General features: G+C 38.4%; 1 pseudogene; it reads left to right on the top strand.

Annotated features, from left to right (window-relative positions):
* The first annotated feature begins 314 nt into the window (after window positions 1-314).
* LOC782362 (large ribosomal subunit protein eL15-like) overlaps window positions 315-21,520 on the top strand; it is a 54,012-nt pseudogene continuing 32,806 nt past the window's right edge.

Here is a 21,520-nt window from a genome sequence, read left to right on the forward strand (position 1 = left end):
TACTACATCTTATGGAAAACTGGCTTTAATTAAAAATATATATTTTCCTGTGTATAAAGATACATTTTTTGATTGCTTTTTCTCTTTATTTCTGTTTTTTTTTTTTTTTGGTCTTTGTCTCTTTCTTTTACTCCATTCCATTCTGTCCTCCTTTGTTCTACTTTTTTTTGTCTATTTAAATTTTTTTCCAGTGCTCTAAAATTCAATACACTTCTTGAATTCACTTTGCCTCATAAGTGGCAAAAATGACTCTTGCCCCAGCCCTGTGAGGTTTAGATAAAGACATATCATCTGCGCAACAAGCGTCGGTTTAAATGAAACGTGACGCCCAGGGAGGGGAGGAGGCTGCCACCCAACTGGTCCATCCTGAAACCCAAGCCCAAGGCAGAAGACCTGGCGCCCGCAAGGCAAGTGAGTGACTGGGTTCCCAGGAGCTCCCTGGGCTAACCTGCCACCGGAACAATACAATTAGCTGCTGACACCAGGTGCCGCCTGCTTCCTGCCGCGTTACACGTCTCACATTTCCTGTAATGGTGTTTGTAAAGTGCTCCCCCTTTTTCAATTAGCCAGCCTCGTCCCCTCCACTTCCCCATTCATCGGTGTAGCTACAGGGAGTCAGCGAGCAGGCGGCTGGCGAACGTGACTCCGCTCAGCACAGCATCCTCTCTGCACCCAGTGCTACGCAAGCGGCTTAAAGCCTGTCATTAAGCATCGTTTTTCCATAGGCTGTTGATCAAGTCCTTGAGTTCTGTGTCTTCTATTTGGTTGATGTTTAAAGAGGAGGTGAAGGAAAGCTTCTGTAAATAAGCTTCAGCAACTGCGTCTCTGCAGTTGTCCATTTAGGATCAGCGCATCCTGGCTATGGAAGGGTTTTGGAGTGGCTCAGCCTCGGTTTCACATTCTGCCGTTCTTTGAAGTATTAATAGCTGTGCGCTTCCCGACTGCTTTATATATTCAGAAACCCACTCCACCTCATCCTTGCAACAAACAATGCCTGCTCTCTGTTTTTTATTTTTTCCTGTAGTAATTATCTTTTTATATTTACATAAAGGAGCTGCTCTCCCAATGGGCATACCTGCTGACGAGGGTCGAGATACCGTATGCCTGCCTGGACTGCATTAGCTGCTAATTACTCAGAGGTACCCCCGATGCCTCTGGTCTTCTCAACTAAAGAACACTATGTAATATAAACTTACATTGTGTCATGTTACAAGGGGGTTATGACACAGCCAAATGTATTTTGACATTTTTTTTTTTTTCTAATGGTACTTGCAGGAAGAAGGGTAGCAGCAGGTGTGGCAAGACCTCTAGGGCATGGATTCAGGTCCTGCCAGTGGTGTTCCTGGTGAAGCCCTGCCTATTATTCCCAGCTGGCGCTAGTGGTAAAGAACCCGCCTGCCAATGCAGGAGAGGTAAGGGACGCAGGTTCAACCCCTGGGTGGGAAAGATCCCCTGGAGTAGGAAATGGCAACCCACTCCAGTATTGTTGCTGAGAGAATCCCATGGACAGAGGAACTTGGTGGGCTATGGTCCACAGGGTCGCAAAGAATTGGACACACGACTAAAGTGACTTAGCACAGTCATTAGCAGTGCCATTTCTTTCCGTGATTGTGATTGAAGTTTGTACATTTTTCCTGTTCTATGGAGAGGTAACTCATGTTGGTTAAATGTTAGTAGATTTGCATGATTTCTACAGAAACTCTTATTCTCATTTCACCAAAGGGAAAGTGGAACTCAGGCTTCATGAGGCAAAACGACTCAAAGCCACCTCCTTAGAGAGTGAGTTTTGGGCCTGAATGTGAGTCTCCCTGCTCCGCCCTGCCCACATGAGATATTCTCAGGAAGGAATATCTGCACGGGTCCAGGCAGGGATGTAGCGCCTTTTCTCTGCCCATGCCAGTTCAGAGGATAACTTCCGCTCATAAGCACACTGTTTCTGCTGCTCCTAAAAGGGAACCATGTTCAAAAAAAACATTTGACAATAATCAGACCAACATTTCAGGTGGACTCACTGAAGTTAAAGTGGTTCAGTGAAGGGGTAAATTTTTCATAGTTTTTCTGGTAATTCTGAAGTGAAATTGCCATGTAATGAGCAAACTCATGAGCAGTGAGTGAAGTGAAATTGCTCAGTCGTGTCCAACTCTTTGCAACCCCATGGCAGAGCAGAGGAACATTAACGGGAAGGGCGTGGTGGGGATAGCCAATTCTGCTCTTTACCAGCTCCGAGGATATAGGTGCATTGTTCATTTCAAGGAGGCTCAGTTTTCTCTTCCAGAAGGTGGAGATGAGAAACAATCCTTTCCTTTTGGAAATAATATCTGATATGTCATTTACTGGTCAAATAGATTTGAGCAAAAATCAGTAAAAAGCAGAAGACAAAGTGAGGTTTCTTTGCTTTTTGAATACATTACTATTGAAGATATCAAACGGAGTAATATGGCTTGGCCTGAGTTTCAGAAAGACTCTGGCAGCATTAGGACAGATGACCAGGACATGAAGAGGTTGAAGAGAAGGTTGTGAAGCAATGCAGGCTGTGGGGATGGGTGTGATGGCATAGACATGAACAGCCCTGGGAAGGCAGAATAGAGTAGTTGGTGCCGGGTAAAAAGTCAGGGGCGCAAGAAAGGGAGAACTCAGAATTTCCATTTTCCTTGGGATGTAAATTAAAATCTAGACCATGAGAAAGGAAGAAGATAATGAAGAGAAAGATGGAATTGCCTTGAGTTCCTATTACATTTCAGAGGATTTTAGCATTTCGTAGGACACTAGAAGTTATAAGGACAGCATTTTGGGCATCACTTTTTAAAAAGCAATGTAGAACTTTTCCTGGTTCTGTAGAAGCCTTCCTTCCTCTCTCACTCTTACTTCACTGGTGATAGGCAAGAGAAGCATATGCCCAGACTGTTGTCCACAGGTTCATTTTTAGGCCTTTAGTCAATACTTACTCCATGCCAGGCATTATGTTTTGCATTCTATATGCACCAACTTGCTTAATATTACCCAAACCCTATTAGGAAACAATGATTATTTTCCAGCTTGGAAAAGACAGAGCTCTCCTAAGTTATCTTGGTAGAATAGTGGAGCTGGGATAGAAGCTGAGTCGATGTCAGTTCAAGCAGGCAGATTTATTCTGGTGCTTTATTTATACCCAAGGCTTATGGAAAATGTTTGGCGTACACCATAGTTGGTGCTGGACAGGGAGGCCTGGCGTGCTGTGATTCATGGGGTCGCAAACAGTCGGACACGACTGAGCGACTGATCTGATCTGATCTGATCTGATACCATTCACTAATCAACCATCTTCTAGGGTGGACCTGTCCTGCTGTAACTAGGGAAGAGCCGCTGACATTTGCCATCCAAAATACTCAGGAGATTTTAAAGTGAAACAGTAAAAAGACCACATTTGTCCTCCTGTGCATGCATGTTTGTTTGTCCTCCTGTGAGTACCTCCAATCACTTTGTAAATTAAATCAATTATTTTCTCTGCAGTCTGAATTTCAGCCAAGCGCTAAAATTTCTACCCACCTCTTTCACTTTTTTTTTTTTCCTTAATGAGGGGCTTCTGGTGAGAAAGACCTGGTCTCCTTTAGGTTAATAACAGGGAGTTGGGATTATAGTCCTGAGTTTGATAAGAAGGAAAGTGAAACTAGATGGTCTGCAGATTGAAGGAAGAGGACAGTTACTCAGTCTGGGGCGAGGAAAGCTTGCTCGGACATCTTGCAGCTCCATGTAGCCTACTGACAGCGGGCCTGACCCTGGATCCCGGGACACCAAGGCTGCCTCTCACACCAGGACTGCTGGACTGCAGGCCTCGCGTGGGTCTCCCTGGCCAGGCTGAGAGTCCTGAGTTGGGCTGCTCCAGTGACTCTCCTCACTCCTTGCTAAGCCCCTGGTCTTGGATCCTAGCTTTCAACTGTTGCTTCTCCTCATCATGTTCTTGCCTCCAAACTGCACCATCTCCCCTCCTTCTCTGGGAGGCTGACCCTGACTGCTCTCACATTACACACGACCTTCCTGACTCCTCACCCATCACAAAGTTCCGTCTCCCATTCCCCACTCTGCCCTTTGTTTATTCTGAAACATTTATCATTGTTAAGCCTAATCTCCCTGGAGAAAGAAATGGTAACCCACTCCAGTGTTCTTGCCTGGAGAACCCCATGGACAGAGGAGCCTGGTGGGCTACAGTCCATCGGGTCGCAGAGAGTCAAACATGACTTAGCAGCTAAGAAACAACAAGAAGCCTAATTTACTTAAAACGTATTTTAAAGAATTGTTTTACATTGGTATGAAAATTGTGCAGAAAATAGAGTTCTCATATAGCCCCCTGCCTACTTGATTATACATACTGCATTAGGGTGGTATGTTATAATTGATGGAGCATTTGATACATGATTATTAGCTAAAGCCTATAGGTTACATTAGGGTTCACTCATTGCGTTCTACAGTTCTATGGGCTTTGGCAACCGTATCTAGCACTGCATAAAATACAGAATAGACTTACTACCCTAAATATCCCCTATACACCACCTCTTTTTTCCTATGCCAAGCTCCTGTCAACCACTTAGGACTGTCTTTTCCAGAATGCCATACAGCTAGTATTCATACAATATGTAGACTTTTTAGATTGGCCTCTTTCACTTAACAATATCCATTTAAGTTTCCTTCACATCTTTTCATGGCTTGATAGCTCATTTGTTTTTATCACTGGAGAGCAATCCATTGTACAAATGTATCACAGTTTGTTTATTCATTTACCTATGGAAGGATATCTTGATTACTTCCAAATTTGGGCAATTATGCATACTTTTCTATAAACATTCATGGGCAGGTTTTATAATAGACATGACTTTTCAGCTCATTAGTGAAAATTCCTAGGAACGTGAAGGACTGCTGGATCGTATGGTGAGCCTGTTTAGCTGTGTAAGAAATTGTCAAACTGTTTTCCAAAATGGTTGTATTAATTTACTTTTTGCTTATTTTTTTAAATTAAATGTCTCATCAGCAATTATAAAAGTGTGTGTTTTTTATAGCATCCTAAACAAAGCAGGTTGCCAAACCTAATTTAGGATATTTACCATCCTGATAGGTAGGAAATTGTATTTCCAGGTAGTTTTAATTTATATTTCTCTTTTTATGAGTGAGTTTGGTATGTTCTCATATATTTAAGGGTCACTGGTTTTCTACTTAGTGGACTGGCACTTCATATCTCTTGCCCATATTTCAATCAGGTTCTTGGTCTTTTTTTGTATGTATTTCAACAGGTCTATATACACTAAAGATGTAAATCTTTCAGCAGTGGTGTAAGTTGCAAAATTTTCCCGATCTGACATTTGTCATGTTATTTACTTTTGGTGTTTTTCTTTTTTAAGTTTTCTTTATTAGGGTCAAATTTACAATCCTTTCCCATGGACAGAGGAGCCTGGCAGGCTACAGTCCATAGTGTTGCAAAGAGTAAGACATGACTGAAGCAATTTAGCACACATGCCCTGATTATTTAACTGATTTTGAGCCTTAGAAAAATTTTCTCTTTTGAACTTACAGAAAAATTTGTCCACTTTTTAAAATCTGTGGTTTATTTGGAAAGTATCATGCTGTAAAATGTGAAAAAGACAAAATTTTATGATATTCCATGTGGTGATCCATGATCCTAACATCATTTATTAAAATGCCTACACTTTTTCACTGATTTTTGAGAGGTCACTTTTATTTATGCCAAAATTTCTATTTGCACTATTTCTGTATTTTGTTATTTTATTCATCTGTTAATTTATGGATGTACCAAAATCTTATATTCTTTATAGATAATTTATAACATTTTAACACCTGGTAAGACATGTTACCCCTTATTGCTGCAGAAAAAAAAAATTATTGATTTTTGAGATATAATTTATATGAAATAAATTGCATCCATTTATGCTGATGATTCAATGCATTTGACAAACACATTCAGTTGTGAAACCACTGCTACATCATGCTAATAATTTCCAACAGCAGCACATTTCTTCTGTGTCTTTCCAGTCTATTCTTTCCTCTATCCCTAAAAAACCAATGATCTGCTTTTTTGTCAATGTAGATTAGTTTAAATGTCCTCTGTAAAATTTAATGGAAATGGAAACATGCTATGATTACTCTTTTATATGTCACTTCTTTTACTCAACATTTAAAAAAAAAATTTTTGGCACAGCCAAATAAATAAACATTAAAAAAGATACATGTTGTATCAGCAGTTTGCTCTTTTTTTTATATTACTCATAATAATATATGGTAATATAATGGTAATAATAAGAATAACTTCATATTACCCATAAACTACATTTTATTTCTCCATTCATCTGTTGATGGGCATTTAGGTGGCTTAATGGGCACCTTAATACAGGTGTTTGTGTGGACATATAATTTCACTTTTCTTAGATAAATACTTGGAGGCATAAATGTTTTCTTACACAAATGCTTAAAAAGAGGTGTATGCTGAACTTTTTAAGAATCTGCAAAGAGTTTTTCCAAGTAACTGTGCCATTTTACATTCCACCTGGAAATGAACACTGAATGCGCCTCAGCAGGACTGATGCTGAGGCTGACACTCTGATACTTGGGCCACTTGATGTGAAGAGCCAGCTCATTGAACAAGACCTGGATGCTGGGAAAGACTGAAGGCAGGAGGAGAAGCAGGCGACAGAGGATGAGATGGCTGGATGGCATCGTCGACTCAATGGACACGAGTCTGAGCAAGCTCCAGGAGAAAGTGAAGGACAGGGAAGCCTGGCGTGCTGCAGTCCATGGGGTCACAAAGAGTTGGACACGACTGAGCAACTGAACAAGAGTTTCATTGTTTCATATCTTCGCCAACACTGAGCATTGACAGTTTTAAATTTTGACCATTATAATGAATATGTACCTTTTGATGATGTATCTTCTTTTGGGAAGAGTCTATTGAGGTTTTTTGTTTTTTAAAAGATTGTTTGTTTTTTTATGTTATTGAATTATATGAGTTCCTTATATATTCTGAGTAGAAATTCTTCATCAGATATATATATATTATAAACATTTTAAAATCATTCTGTGCCTTGTTTTTTTTATCTTCTTAAATAAACACAAGCATATTTTATTTCAGTGCATTTATACTTATCATTTTCAATAACTTGTGTGTTGTGTTGAAGCTAAGAAATCTTCACCTTAAGTTGTAAAATTTCCCTCACCACTTTAGATTTTCATAATTGACATTATTATATTGATGCTTTTTTCCTAGTAAATGTTACTTACTGTGTTATGTGAGGGTTACTTTTTTCCCCACATAGACGTCCACTTACTTCATTGTGATTTTCAGAATCGAATTCTCATCCCCACTGTCAAGAATTAGTTGATCATATACCTGTGTAATTCTTTCTAGATTTGATTCTGATCTATTTATCTGAGTTTCTGTTCTCTCACCAATGCCACACAGTCTTCAAGTAATATAAACTTTGCATCTGAATTCTTCATTTTAAAATAAAATCTTTCTATCTGCCTGATTCTCAAAGTCTGAATTTTTTTTTCTCTTGGAATAGAAAGCTGTAGAACTTTGATTTAGCTGAGATACATATTTAGATCAATTCTGTGAAAAATATAGAGGTTTTTATTTCAGGAAAATAATACATTCTTCAATAATAGACTTATTTAGGTCATTATTAATATCCATCAGCAATAATTTATAATTCTCAGTGTCAATGATATATACTTTTAAATTCACTCCAGTCAGAATGTCTGCAATCCAAAAGTCTACAAGCAATAAATGCTGGAGAGGGTGTGGAGAAAAGGGAACGCTCTTACACTGTTGGTGGGAATGCAAACTAGTACAGCCACTATGGAGAACAGTGTGGAGATTCCTTAAAAAACTGGAAATAGAACTGCCTTCTGACCCAGCAATCCCACTGCTGGGCATACACACCGAGGAAACCAGAATTGAAAGAGACACGTGTACCCAAATGTTCATCACAGCACTGTTTATAATAGCCAGGACATGGAAGCAACCTAGATGTCCAGCAGCAGATGAATGGATAAGAAAGCTGTGGTACATATACACAATGGAGTATTACTCAGCCATTAAAAAGAATGCATTTGAATCAGTTCTAATGAGGTGGATGAAACTGGAGCCTATTATACAGAGTGAAGTAAGCCAGAAAGAAAAACACCAATACAGTATACTAATGCATATATATGGAATTTAGGAAGATGGTAATCATAACCCTGTATACAAGACAGAAAAAGAGACACTGATGTATAGAACAGTCTTTTGGACTCTGTGGAAGAGGGAGAGGGTGGGATGATTTGGGAGAATGGCATTGAAATACGTATAATATCATATATGGAACGAGTTGCCAGTCCAGGTTTGATGCAGGATACAGGATGCTTGGGGCTGGTGCACTGGGATGACCCAGAGGGATGGTATGGGGAGGGAGGAGGGAGGAGGGTTCAGGATGGGGAACGCGGGTATACCTGTGGCGGATTCATTTCGATATTTGGCAAAACCAATATAATATTGTAAAGTTTAAAAATAAAATAAAATTAAAAACAACAAAAGGGAACTTCAAAAAAATAAAATAAAATTTTTCTAAGTATTTCAGTTTCTAATTATGCATAATATATTGAATTTGTATATTTACCTTGATTTTGATATCTTTCTGAATTTGCTATTTTAGTTCCAGTTTTGTAGGTTTCTTAGAATTACTTTACTATATATGCTATGCTATGCTAAGTCACTTCAGTCGTGTCCGACTCTGCGACCCCATAGATGGCAGCCCACCAGGCTCCCCCATCCCTGGGATTCTCCAGGCAAGAACACTGGAGTGGGCTGCCATTTCCTTCTCCAATGCATGAAAGTGAAAAGTGAAAGTGAAGTCGCTCAGTCGTGTCTGACTCAGCCACCCCATGGATTGCAGCCTAACAGGCTCCTCCATCCATGGGATTTTCCAGGCAAGAGTACTGGAGTGGGGTGCCATTGCCTTCTCCATTACTATGTATACAATCATGTTATCTTCAAATAACAAGAACTTTCTTTTTTTCTTTCTACTCCTTATGCCTTTAACTCCTTGTTTTTGTCTTATATTAATAATTAGGACTTTTAGCATAACGCTTGATAAAAATGGTGAGTGTGGGGATTCTTATTTCACTCTTCCCATTATTTTAAGGCATCAAATATCTCACCCTTCAGTATGTTACTACTGTAAGTTGTTTGTAGATGGCCTAATTATTGAGAAACCTTCCATCTAATTACAATATATGAACATTTTCATCGTTTTAATTTGTGTTGAGATCTGTCAAATGCTTTTTTCTATATCAATTGGAATTGTCATGTTTTTTTCATATTCTATAAATATTGTAAATTATGATGCTACCTGGAGACTCAAATACTTTGTTCTCGTGGATCAGCTTTATTATTGACTTCAGTTCAGTTCAGTTCAGTCAGTTCAGTTGCTCAGTTGTGTCTGACTCTTTGCAACCCCATGAATCCCAGCACACCAGGCCTCCCTGTCCATCACAGACTCACGTCCGTCGAGTCAGTGATGCCATCCAGCCATCTCATCCTCTGTCGTCCCCTTCTTCTCCTGCCCCCAATCCCTCCCAGCATCAGAGTCTTTTCCAATGAGTCAACTCTTCGCATGAGGTGGCCAAAGTACTGGAGTTTCAGCTTTAGCATCATTCCTTCCAAAGAAATCTCAGGGCTGATCTCCTTCAGAATGGACTGGTTGGATCTCCTTGCAGTCCAAGGGACTCTCAAGAGTCTTCTCCAACACCACAGGTCAAAAGCATCAATTATTCAGCGCTCAGCTTTCTTCACAGTCCAACTCTCACATCCATACATGACCACTGGAAAAACCATAGCCTTGACTAGACAGACCTTTGTTGGCAAGGTAATGTCTCTGCTTTTGAATATGCTATCTAGGTTGGTCATAACTTTCCTTCCAAGGAGTAAGCATCTTTTAATTTCATGGCTGCAGTCACCACCTGCAGTGATTTGGGAGCCCAAAAAATAAAGTCTGACACTGTTTCCACTGTTACCCCATCTGTTTGCCATGAAGTGATGGGACCAGATGCCATGATCTTCGTTTTCTTAATGTGGAGCTTTAAGCCAACTTTTTCACTCTCCTCTTTCACTTTCATCAAGAGACTTTTTAGTTTCTCTTCACTTTCTGCCATAAGGGTGGTGTCATCTGCATATCTGAGTTATTGATATTTCTCACAGCAATCTTGATTCCAGCTTGTGCTTCTTCCAGCCCAGCGTTTCTCATGATGTACTCTGCATAGAAGTTAAATAAGCAGGGTGACAATATACAGCCTTGACGTATTCTTTTTCCTATTTGGGACTGGTCTGTTGTTCCATGTCCAGTTCTAACTGTTGCTTCCTGACCTGCATACAGATTTCTCAAGAAGCAGGTCAGGTGGTCTGGTATTCCCATCTCTTTCAGAATTTTCTACAGTTTATTGTGATCCACACAGTCAAAGGTTTGGCATAGTCAATAAAGCAGAAATAGATGTTTTTCTGGAACTCTCTTGCTTTTTCGATGATCCAGCAGATGTTGGCAATTTGATCTCTGGTTCCTCTGCCTTTTCTAACATCTGGAAGTTCACGGTTCACGTATTGCTGAAGCCTGGCTTGGAGAATTTTGAGCATAACTTTACTAGTGTGTGAGATGAGTGCAATTGTGCGGTAGTTTGAGCATTCTTTGGCATTGCCTTTCTTTGGTATTGGAATAAAAACTGACCTTTTCCAGTCCTGTGGCCACTGCTGAGTTATTTACTTAGGGTATGACAAAGCAACAAACAAAGAAGAATACTTGTTGATAGAGGCTGAGGATCTCAGATAAGGGCTCTTGGCTTTCCCGCTGCTTGTTTCCTTCAGCTCTCACACCAGTACTGGCATGCATGTGAAGTATTTGAGTAACATGAAGACCCCAAGACTGCTCTTGATCACATTGTTGTTAGTTGCTTGGTCATGTCTGACTCTGCGATTCCATAGACTGTAGCCTGCCAGGTTCCTCCATCCGTGGGATTCTCCAGGCAAGAATACTCTAGTTGGTTGCCATTTCCTTCTCCAGGGGACCTTCCTGACCCAGGGATCAAACCTGGGTCTCCCATATTGTGGGCAGATTCTTTACCACTGAGCCACACATCACGTAGGTACATTCTAACCATGTCGTTTGCCGTTGTTTAGTTGCTAAGTCATATTGAACTCTCTAAATCATGTCTGAATATTGCGACCCCATGCTCAGCCCACAAGGCTCCTCTGTCTATGGGATTTCTCAGGCAAAATTTTGGAGTGGGTTGCTGTTTCCTTCTCCAGGGGATTTTCCCAACCCAGAGATCAAACCTATGTCTCCTGCACTGCAGGCAAATTCTTTACTGTCTGAGCCACCAGGAAAGTTCTTTCTAACCAAGTTCTTGGCTTTAATCTTTGGGCTCCTACATCTTCCTCCAACATAGCTAAACTCTACTGAAACCTGCTGCAGCTTATAAATCTAATTATTTATAAACAACTTTGGCAAGCTGATAAAGTCTGCTCTGAAACACTTCATGTACAGATGTTTACAGAATATTATTGATGTTTCATTAATAGGTAACATAATATTGGTTGAGAATCAGTAGCTCTGGAGATAAACCTGTGGTCGATGCAGACTGACTAAAATTACCCAATACTATGTTATTATATTGATTCATTTTTGAATGTTAAAACAATCTAGATAAATCCTATTTGGTTATGCTGCATTATCTATCTTATATGTAACTTTTGGATTCAGTTTACTAATTGTTACAATTTTTCCATCTGTGTTTATGAGTGATTTTACTCATTTTGGTAATGCACTTTCAGATTAGAGGCGTCCCCTCTTCTGTTTTCTGGTTTTCTGAAAGCATTTGTGTAATATAAATTATATCTTCCTTGAGTGTTTGATAGAATTCACCACCAAAAACATTTGCTTGGTGGAAGAATTTTTGATACCAGATTTAATTTATTTGAAAGCATTTGGTTATTCAGATTTTCCATTTCATCTTGTGTCAGTTTTCTTGTGATTTTTCAAGAACTGTGTCCATTTCATGTACATTGTTTGTTTGGATAATGTGGCTATTATATGATTTTATTAATGTCTGATTCTGTGGTGATAACTCATGCTTCACTGCTGATATCGGTGAATTCTTGTTCTCTTTCCCCATGCTCAGTCTAGTTAAGGATTTAATTTAAATCCTTAAATTACCTTTGTTTAATTTACCTTTCAAAGAACTAATTTTTGCTTTTGATATTTATCAGCACTAGGTATTATTTATGTTATAGACTTCGTGTGAAGTCCATCAACAGAAAATATACCCTATAAGACAAAGATAAAATAAAGGTAAAGATACATAAAAAACAGCCATTTTTTAAGAAATGAAGAGAAAAAAGGAAAATATCAATCATTTATATCATTCAAATATCGTATATGTGTGCATATACAGTTGTGTCCTACTCTGCAATCCTCTGAACTGTAGCCCACCGGGATCCTCTGTCCATGGAATTTTCCAGAAAGAATATTGGTTGCCAGTACCCCCTCCAGGGAGTCTTCCTGACCCAGGGATAGAACCTGCGTCTCTTATGTCTCCTGCATTAGCAGGAAGATTCTTTACGCTGTGCCACTTGGGAAGCCATTTATTCAGATATCTACCACTTGTAATTTTTATTCTTTATCCTGATATTATACCCTTCATCCTAGAAAAGTTTATCTACTATTTCTTTTAGTAAAGTGTGAAGCTTAGAGTTTCTTTTAGCTTTTTTTTTTTTTAGTGTTTCTTGAAGGATATTATCATCACATAAAGAGCTCTGGGTTAGGCTTTTTTTTGGGGGGGGTTTGCTTTTTCTTTAGCATGTTAAATATGACTTTGTAGTATTAAGACTCATTGTTTCTGAAGAGAAGATTGTCATTGAAATTATTGTGCATCTGCCATGAAGTGTCATTTATCTCTGGCTATTTTAAAATTTCATCTTTGTTTTTGGTTTTTGTCAATTTGGTAATGATGGTATACTCCTTGGTATACTGCTCATTGTATTTGTCATCTTTAGAGTTTACTGAGATTCTTGAATTTATAAATGTACACCTTTTATTGAAGTTGAGAAACCTTGGCAAATATTTTTTTCAAATATCTTTCTCCCATCCTCTCCCTTCTCCTACTGTCCCTTCTTCAATCCATTTGCATGCATTTTAGATGAATAATCTTGTTCTATCTGTCTCTGAGGCTTAGTTTGTTATTTTGGTGCTTTTTTCTCTCTCTTCAGATTTTATCATTTCTATTGATTCACCTTCAGGTCAATTGATTTTCTTCTCCATTTTCTCCAGTCTGCTATTAAGCCCATTCAATGATTTTAAAATTTTAGATATTACATCTTTCACTTCTAGAATATCAGTGTGGTTATATTTTTACATTTTATTTTCCTCTGTCTGCTGAGCTTCTTAACTTTCAATTACTGTGTCTGTATCTTCCTTTATCTCATTGAACATAGCAATGAAAACTGCTCTAAATCCTTTATCTGCCAATTCCAACATTTGGGTCATATCAGAATTGGTCTGTTTTGGTCACTTTTATTGAGAGTGAGTCATATCTTCTTGATACTCCAACTGTCAACAAAATATAAATTTTATATAAAGACTATGAAATAAGCTATTTTAAAAGCAATATGTGTATAGATAATAACTGGACATAAAAGTCATAAAAATATCTATTTTGAATATTGGAATTAATAGTAACTTATGAAATATTAATGTTTGCTTCTACAATAAGCATTAAATTTGTAAATAAGTATTAAATTTGTAATTTGAAAGTAATCTTTAAGTTATATGTGACTTTTTGTTTCACTAACTCATCAGTGTATTTTTAAAGAAAATGTAAACATGAAAGTGGTCTCTAGAATGAGGAATGAGATAAGGATGTTTGTTGCCTCCGCTCCTATTCAATACAACTATGAATAAGCCAGTTGAGGCTAACATATTAGAAAAAAAGAAGAAAAATATATTGCATATTATCTTATGTCCACTTAGAATATAGGATCAAATTTATTTGATCACAATAAAAAGATTGAAAGATACTTGTTATTATGTATTTGTCCAAACCTACAGAATGTGCAGTGTCAACAGTAAACCTTACTGTGAACTATACACTTTGGTTATGTTGTATCAATGTAGGCTCATCAGTTGTAACAAATGTGCCAGTCTGGTGGGTGATTTTGATAATGTGGAAGACATGCATGTTTGGGGGGTTAGGGCTTGTATAGGAAATCTCAGTACTTTCTCTCAATTTTTCTGTGAAACAAAACTGCTTTAAAATTTGTCTTAAAAGATAAAAACCAAGAATAGAATTTGGTAGCTCTTCACATGATAAACAGAGAAGGAAATGGCAACCCACTCCAGTATTCTTGCTTGGAGAATCCTGTAGACAGAGGACCCTGGAAGGGTTGCTGTCCATAGGGTCGCACAGAGTCAGACACAACTGAAGTGACTTAGCCTGCATGCATGCATTGGAGAAGGAAATGGCAACCCACTCCAGTGTTCTTGCCTGGAGAATCCCAGGGACAGAGGAGCCTGGTGGGCTGCAGTCTATGGGGTTGCACAGAGTCAGACACAACTGAAGCGACTTAGCAACAGCAGAAGCAGCAGCACATGATAAACACACCAATAGCTGTTGTATTAGCAATATCCAATAAGGAAATACAGAAGACAAGTCCATCCACATGAATAATAAAAATAATAGAGTATAGATAAATAAAGCTAACAAAAATGTTAGCCCTAGACTGAAAAAAACTGTTAAAAATCTACTAAGTAGATAAATAAAAGGATATGCATTTTATATTTTTGGATGGAAAAATTTGGAATAATAAATGATAGTTAGCTAAGTACTAGGCCCTGTCATATGCTGCTGCTGCTGCTGCTGCTGCTAAGTCGCCTCAGTCGTGTCCGACTCTGTGCAACCCCATAGACAGCAGCCCACCAGGCTCCCCGTCCCTGGGATCCTCCAGGCAAGAACACTGGAGTGGGTTGCCACCTCCTTCTCCAATGCATGAAAGTGAAAAGTGAAAGTGAAGTCGCTCAGTCATGTCCGACTCCCAGCGACCTCATGGACTGCAACCCAGCAGGCTCCTCCGTCCATGGGATTTTCCAGGCAAGAGTACTGGAGTGGGGTGCCATTGTGCTGGCATATAGTAACTCATTTCATCCTCATAATATTGACATAAGACTTGTACCATTAATTCTATCATTTTATACATATGAAAATTGAAAGAGAGAAATCATTCTTACCTAAGTAATTCACCCACAAGATCTGTGGTTTTTAATCAGCCTCCAAATAGAATATTTTATAGAATTTTGGGCCTAAAATTGTTCAAATTCTTATAGGACTATTGTGAAGCAAAATGAAAATCAGTACAGATTTTAAAAATTATATTTAGTCAAATAGGTAATATTGGAATATAATACAGAATTTTCTGAGAGGCAGAAAACAGGAAATATGGTTTATGGTGCCATTTCAAGAGTAAGGAAAGATAGCTTATTCATAATTGATAATGTGTCAGTTTTTATCTCTATGACATAACCTCAGATTTAAACCACAAAATGTATGCAAAACAAATTCCATATAGATCAAAAAACTAAACCTGAAGAATTATAGACTTAAAATAGTTACATATTTCAATAATAAAGATCTTTCTAGGAAAAATACAGAATCTAAAAGCCTCCCCCATAAAATTTTTGATGATATTTGATGAAAAACTCCAAGAAAATGATATTCAAGTTCAAAATCAAAAATGGGGAAAATATTTGACATCTATTAATTTGATAATACATTCTGAATATGTAAAAAGTTTCCACACATCAATAAGAAAAATACACACACCACACATATCATACACACACACTTGCATGCCAATAGAAAAAGAGGAAAGAAAGGAAACAAAAGTCAACACTTAGAAGAGTTGCAAATTATGGGGAAACTGGCAATTGGACTATAATTATTTAATTTTTTGAAAGACAATTTAGCATTATCTATCAAATACTTCAAACTGTGTACTCTTGGACACTGTGATAAATATAAATAGCATATTAAAAAACAGAGAATCACTTTGCTGACAAAGGTCCATATAGTCAAAGCTATGGTTTTTCCAGTAGTCATGTACAGATGTGAGAGTTGTACCATAAAGAAGGCTGAGCACTGAAGAACTGATGCTTTTATCTTTTCTTTTTTTTAAAAATTATTTTAGTTTATTTATTTTAATTGGAGGCTAATTACTTTATAATATTGTAGTGGTTTTGCCATACATTGACATGAATCTGCCACGGGTGTACATGTGTTCCCCATCCTGAGCCCCCCTTCCACCTCCCTCCCCATCCTATCCCTCTGGGTCATCCCAGTGCACCAGCCCTGAGCACCCTGTCTCATGCATCAAACCTGGACTGGTGATCTGTTAACACATATGGTAATATACATGTTTCAATGCTATTCTCTCAAATCATCCCACCCTTGCCTTCTCCCATAGAGTCCAAAAGAATGTTCTATACATCTGTGTCTCTTTTGCTGTCTCACATATAGGGTTGTCATTACCATCTTTCTAAATTCCATATATATGTGTCAGTATACTGCATTGGTATTTTTCTTTCTGGCTTACTTCACTCTGTATAATAGGCTCCAGTTTCATCCACCTCAATAGAATTGATTCAAATGTATTCTTTTGAATGGCTGAGTAATATTCCATTGTGTATATGTACCATAGCTTTCTTATCCATTCATCTGCTGATGGATATCTAGGTTGCTTCCATGTCCTGGCTATTATAAACAGTGCTGCGATGAACATTGGGGTACATGTGTCTCTTTCAATTCTGGTTTCTTCAGTGTGTATGCTGGGTCATATGGGAGTTCTATTTCCAGTTTTTTAAGGACTCTCCACACTGTTCTCCATAGTTGCTGTATTAGTTTGCATTCCCGCCAACAGTGTAAGAGGGTTCCCTTTTCTCCACACCCTCTCCAGCATTTATTGTTTGTAGACTTTTGGATAGCAGCCATTCTGACTGGTGTGAAATGGTATGCCATTGTGATTTTGATTTGCATTTCTCTGATAATGAGTGATGTTGAATATCTTTTCATGTGTTTATCAGCCATCTGTATGTCTTCTTTGGAGAAATGTCTGTTTAGTTCTTTGGCCCACTTTTTGATTGGGTCTTTTATTTTTCTGGAATTGAGCTGCAGGAGTTGCTTGTATATTTCTGAGATTAATTCCTTGTCAGTTGCTTCATTTGCTGTTATTTTCTCCCATTCTGAAGGTTGTCTTTTCACCTTATTTATAGTTTTCTTCGTTGTGCAAAAGCTTTTCATTTTAATTAGGTCCCATTTGTTTATTTTTGCTTTTGTTTCCAATATTCTGGGAGGTGGGTCATAGAGGATCTTACTGTGATTTATGTCAGAGAGTGTTTTGCCTATGTTTTCCTCTAGGAGTTTAATAGTTTATGGTCTTACATTTAGATCTTTAATCCATTTTGAGTTTATTTTTGTGTATGGTGTTAGAAAGTGTTCTAGTTTCATTCTTTTACAAGTGGTTGACCAGTTTTCCCAGTACCACTTGTTAAAGAGATTGTCTTTTTTCCATTGTATATTCTTGCCTCCAGAATCAATATAGTGAAAATGAGTATACTACCTGAGGCAATCTATAGATTCAATGCAATCCCTATCAAGCTACCAATGGTATTTTTCACAGAAATACAACAAAAAATTTTACAATTTGTATGGAAATACAAAAATCCTCAAATAGCCAAAGCAATCTTGAGAAAGTAGAATGGAACTGGAGGAATCAACCTGCCTGACTTCAGGCTATACTAAAAAGCTTACAGTCATCAAGACAGTATGGTACGGGCACAAAGACAAAAATATAGATCAATGGAACAAAATAGAAAGCCCAAAGATAAATCCATGCACCTATGGACACCATATCATTGACAAAGAACTGATGCTTTTGAACTGTGATGCAGAAGAAAACTCTCAAGAGTCCTCTGGACAGCAAGGGGATCAAACCAGTCAATCCTAAAGGAAATAAACCCTGAATAGTCACAGAAAGCACTATGGTAAACCAGAAGCTCCAGTAGTTTGACCACCTGATGGAAAGAACTGACTCGTTGGAAAAGACCCTGATGCTGGGGAAGATTGAAGGCAGGAGGAGAAGGGGACGATAGAGGATGAGACAGTTGGATGGTATCGCCAACTCAATGGACATGAGTTTGAGCAAGCTCCAGGAAATGGTGAAGGACAGGGAAGGCTGGCTTGCTGCAGTCCATCGGGTCACAAACAGTGGTATGCAACTTAATGACTGAACAACAGCCACAAGGTGGCTCAGTGGTGAAGAATCTGCCTCAATGCAGGGCACATGGGTTAGATCCCTGGGTAAGGAATATCTCCTGGAGGAGGAAATGAAAACCCCTTCCAGTATTCTTGCCCAGGAAATCCCATGAACAGAGGAGCCTGGCAGGTTGCATGGGGTTGCCAAAGAGTTGGACACAACTTAATAACTAAACAACAGCAAGTCGTCCCATTTAAGCTAGACACTCAACTAACTTCCCATTACCTTCTCAAATATTAATGCCTATCTGTACACATTAGGCTTATAAATTGACTGGTTCCAGTCCCTTCCATACATGAATACGCCGGAAGTTTGCCATGTTGAGCTTCTTTTGTTGGCTCAAGCAATTCAGCGCTGTTTCCGAATTCATTGTTCTCACTCATCCAAACAAATACTTCTGTGGTTAGTCAGGCAAAAATGGTAACTAAAAGAATAGTATGTAAAATGTTACAGTTATTAGGGGCCCAAACATTTCTTTTGTGTTATTTAGTTTTCTGATAATTAGAACAGTTTTGCAGAATATGCCACAGGTTTACTTTTAGGGTATGCCCTTTTCTTCATTAGCTCCAGAGAGACTGCACAGCTGTTTTTGGAATTAATTCAGAAGCCTTTGAATACTGTAGTTCCTAGTATTTTGCCTAATGGATGGCCCTCCTTTTCTGATGATTCACTTATATTTTAAAGAATTGATAACTTCAGCTTTAAAATAATACATTGCATTGAATGCAATGCATCCTTATCATTTACAGACACTTCTTTTGCTTTTAAAACTGTTTAATATACTAATGAAAATTTAAAATAAATGTTTCAGTGACTTTGTGCACTAATAACAATTAATAACTATACCTAGTTATTAATAACTGTTATTAACTTTCACTAAGTGAAAGTTATTATGACTAAATGGAAAGCTATTTATTTTTTAAAGCTTTTGTTACATATTAATACAACACAAATGGTACCAACATTTGTGTACATCTCAGATATTTTTATCCAATATACTTAAAAAGACAATTTAAACTTTATTAACACATGAAAAGTCGGAAAATAGGTCTTAAGAGTCTGTGTAGATACCAATCAGCATTCCAATTGCCTTACATGTATCAACCGGATAATACTACACATACAATGCAGAACAATCAACCACTTAAAAGTGTTATTGCCTAGCATATATAGGAATGATTAAACTGTTATACTTTTTACATAAAAACAATTTTTTTTCAATACAACATGCCAGTGAGACATTCTAAAACGAACATCTTGAATTGAGAGCTGAAGATGAAGATGAATTGAAAAGTACAATGGTAAGATACACCAAATAGTAAATATAGGGCTGTAATTGCAGAGAATCTAGGCCTTTCATGACACCATATAAAGTCTTTTGGGCTATCCACGTGATGCAGTGGTAAAGAATCTGCCTGCCAATGCAAAAAAATGCAAGAGACTCAGGTTCCATCCCTGGCTAGGGAAGATCCTATTGAGTAGGAAATGGCAGAAAGTGAAGCAGGACTAAAGACTCTCTCGATGAGTGTGAAAGTGAAAGTGAAGTTGCTCAGTCCTCAGTCATGTCTGACTCTCTGCTACCCCATGGACTGTAGCTTACCAGTCTCCTCTGTCCATGGGATTCTCCAGGCAAGAGTACTGGAGTGGGTTACCATTTGGAGCAGTGAAAAACTTGTCTTAAAACTGAACATTCAAAAAACTAAGAACGTGGTATCTGGTTCCATCACTTCATTGCAAATAGAATAGGAAAAAGTGGAAGCAGTGACAGATTTTCTTTTCTTGGGTTCCAAAATCACTGCAGACCATGACTTCAGCCATGAAATTAGAAGGTGGTTGTTCCTGGGAAGGAAAACTATGACAAACCTAGATATCCTATTAAAAAGCGGAGACATCACTTTGCCAACAAAGGTTCATATAGTCAAAGTGGATGTGAGAGTTGGACCATAAAGAAAGCTGAGAGCCAAAGAATTGATGCTTTTGAATTGTGGTGCTGGAGAAGACTGTTGAGAGTCCCTTGGATAGCAAAGAGATTAAACCAGTTAATCCCAAAGGAAATCAACCCTGACTATTCATTGGAAGGACTGATGCTGACGTTCCTATACTTTGGCTATCCAATATGAAGAGTTGACTCATTGGAAGAGACTTTGATGTTGGAAAAGACAGAAGGCCAAAGAGAAGGGGTGGCAGAGGATAAGATGGTTATATAGCATCATAGACTCAATGGACATAAATCTGAGCAAACTCCAGGAAATAGTGAAGGAGAGAGGAGCCTGGTGTGCTCCAGTCCATGGGGTCACAAAGAGTCAGATATGACTTAGTGACTGAACAACAAGTCTTTTGCTACAAACACCAATGATTTTGTTGAATTCTTGATCTGCATATCAACACATCAAAATGATTCTGGATTTATTAGGTAGCTATAGGTTGCTGTTGTTCTTCAGTCACAATCCATGTTCAACAACATGGACTGCAGCACACCAGGCTTCCCTGTCCTTCACCATTTCCCAGAGTTTGCTCAAACTCAAAGTCCAATTGCTCAGCTCAATGTCCATTGAGTCAGTGATGCCATCCAACCATCTCATCCTCTGCTGTCCTCTTCTCCTCCCACCTTCAATCTTTCCCAGCATTGGGGTCTTTCCAATGAGTCAGTCCTTCACATCAGGTGGCAAAAACATTGGAGCTTCAGCTTCAGCATCAATTCTTCCAATGAATATTCAGGGTTGATTTCCTTTAGAACTGATTGGTTTGGTCTCCTTGCTGTCCAAGGGACAGTCTTCAACGCCATAGTTCAAAGGCATCAATTCTTTGGCCCTCAGCCTTTTTATTGTCATCTCTCACATATATTCATGACTACTAGAAAAACAATACCTTTGACTATATGGACAATTGTAGGCAAAGTAATGCCTGCTTTTTAATACACTGTCTAGGTTTGTCATTGCTTTTCTTTCAAGTAGCAAGCATCTTTTAATTTCATGGCTGCAGTCACTGTCCACAGTGATTTTGTAGCTCCAAAATCAAGTCTGTTACTGTTTCCATTGTCTCCCCATCTATTTGCTATAAAGTGATGGGACTGGATGCCATGATCTTAGTTTTTTTAATGTTGAGTTTTAAACCAGCTTTTTCACTCTCCTCTTTCACTTTCATCAAGAG

The sequence above is a fragment of the Bos taurus genome, chromosome 21 (genome assembly GCF_002263795.3).
Source record: "Bos taurus isolate L1 Dominette 01449 registration number 42190680 breed Hereford chromosome 21, ARS-UCD2.0, whole genome shotgun sequence".
Classification (NCBI taxonomy): domain Eukaryota; kingdom Metazoa; phylum Chordata; class Mammalia; order Artiodactyla; family Bovidae; genus Bos; species Bos taurus.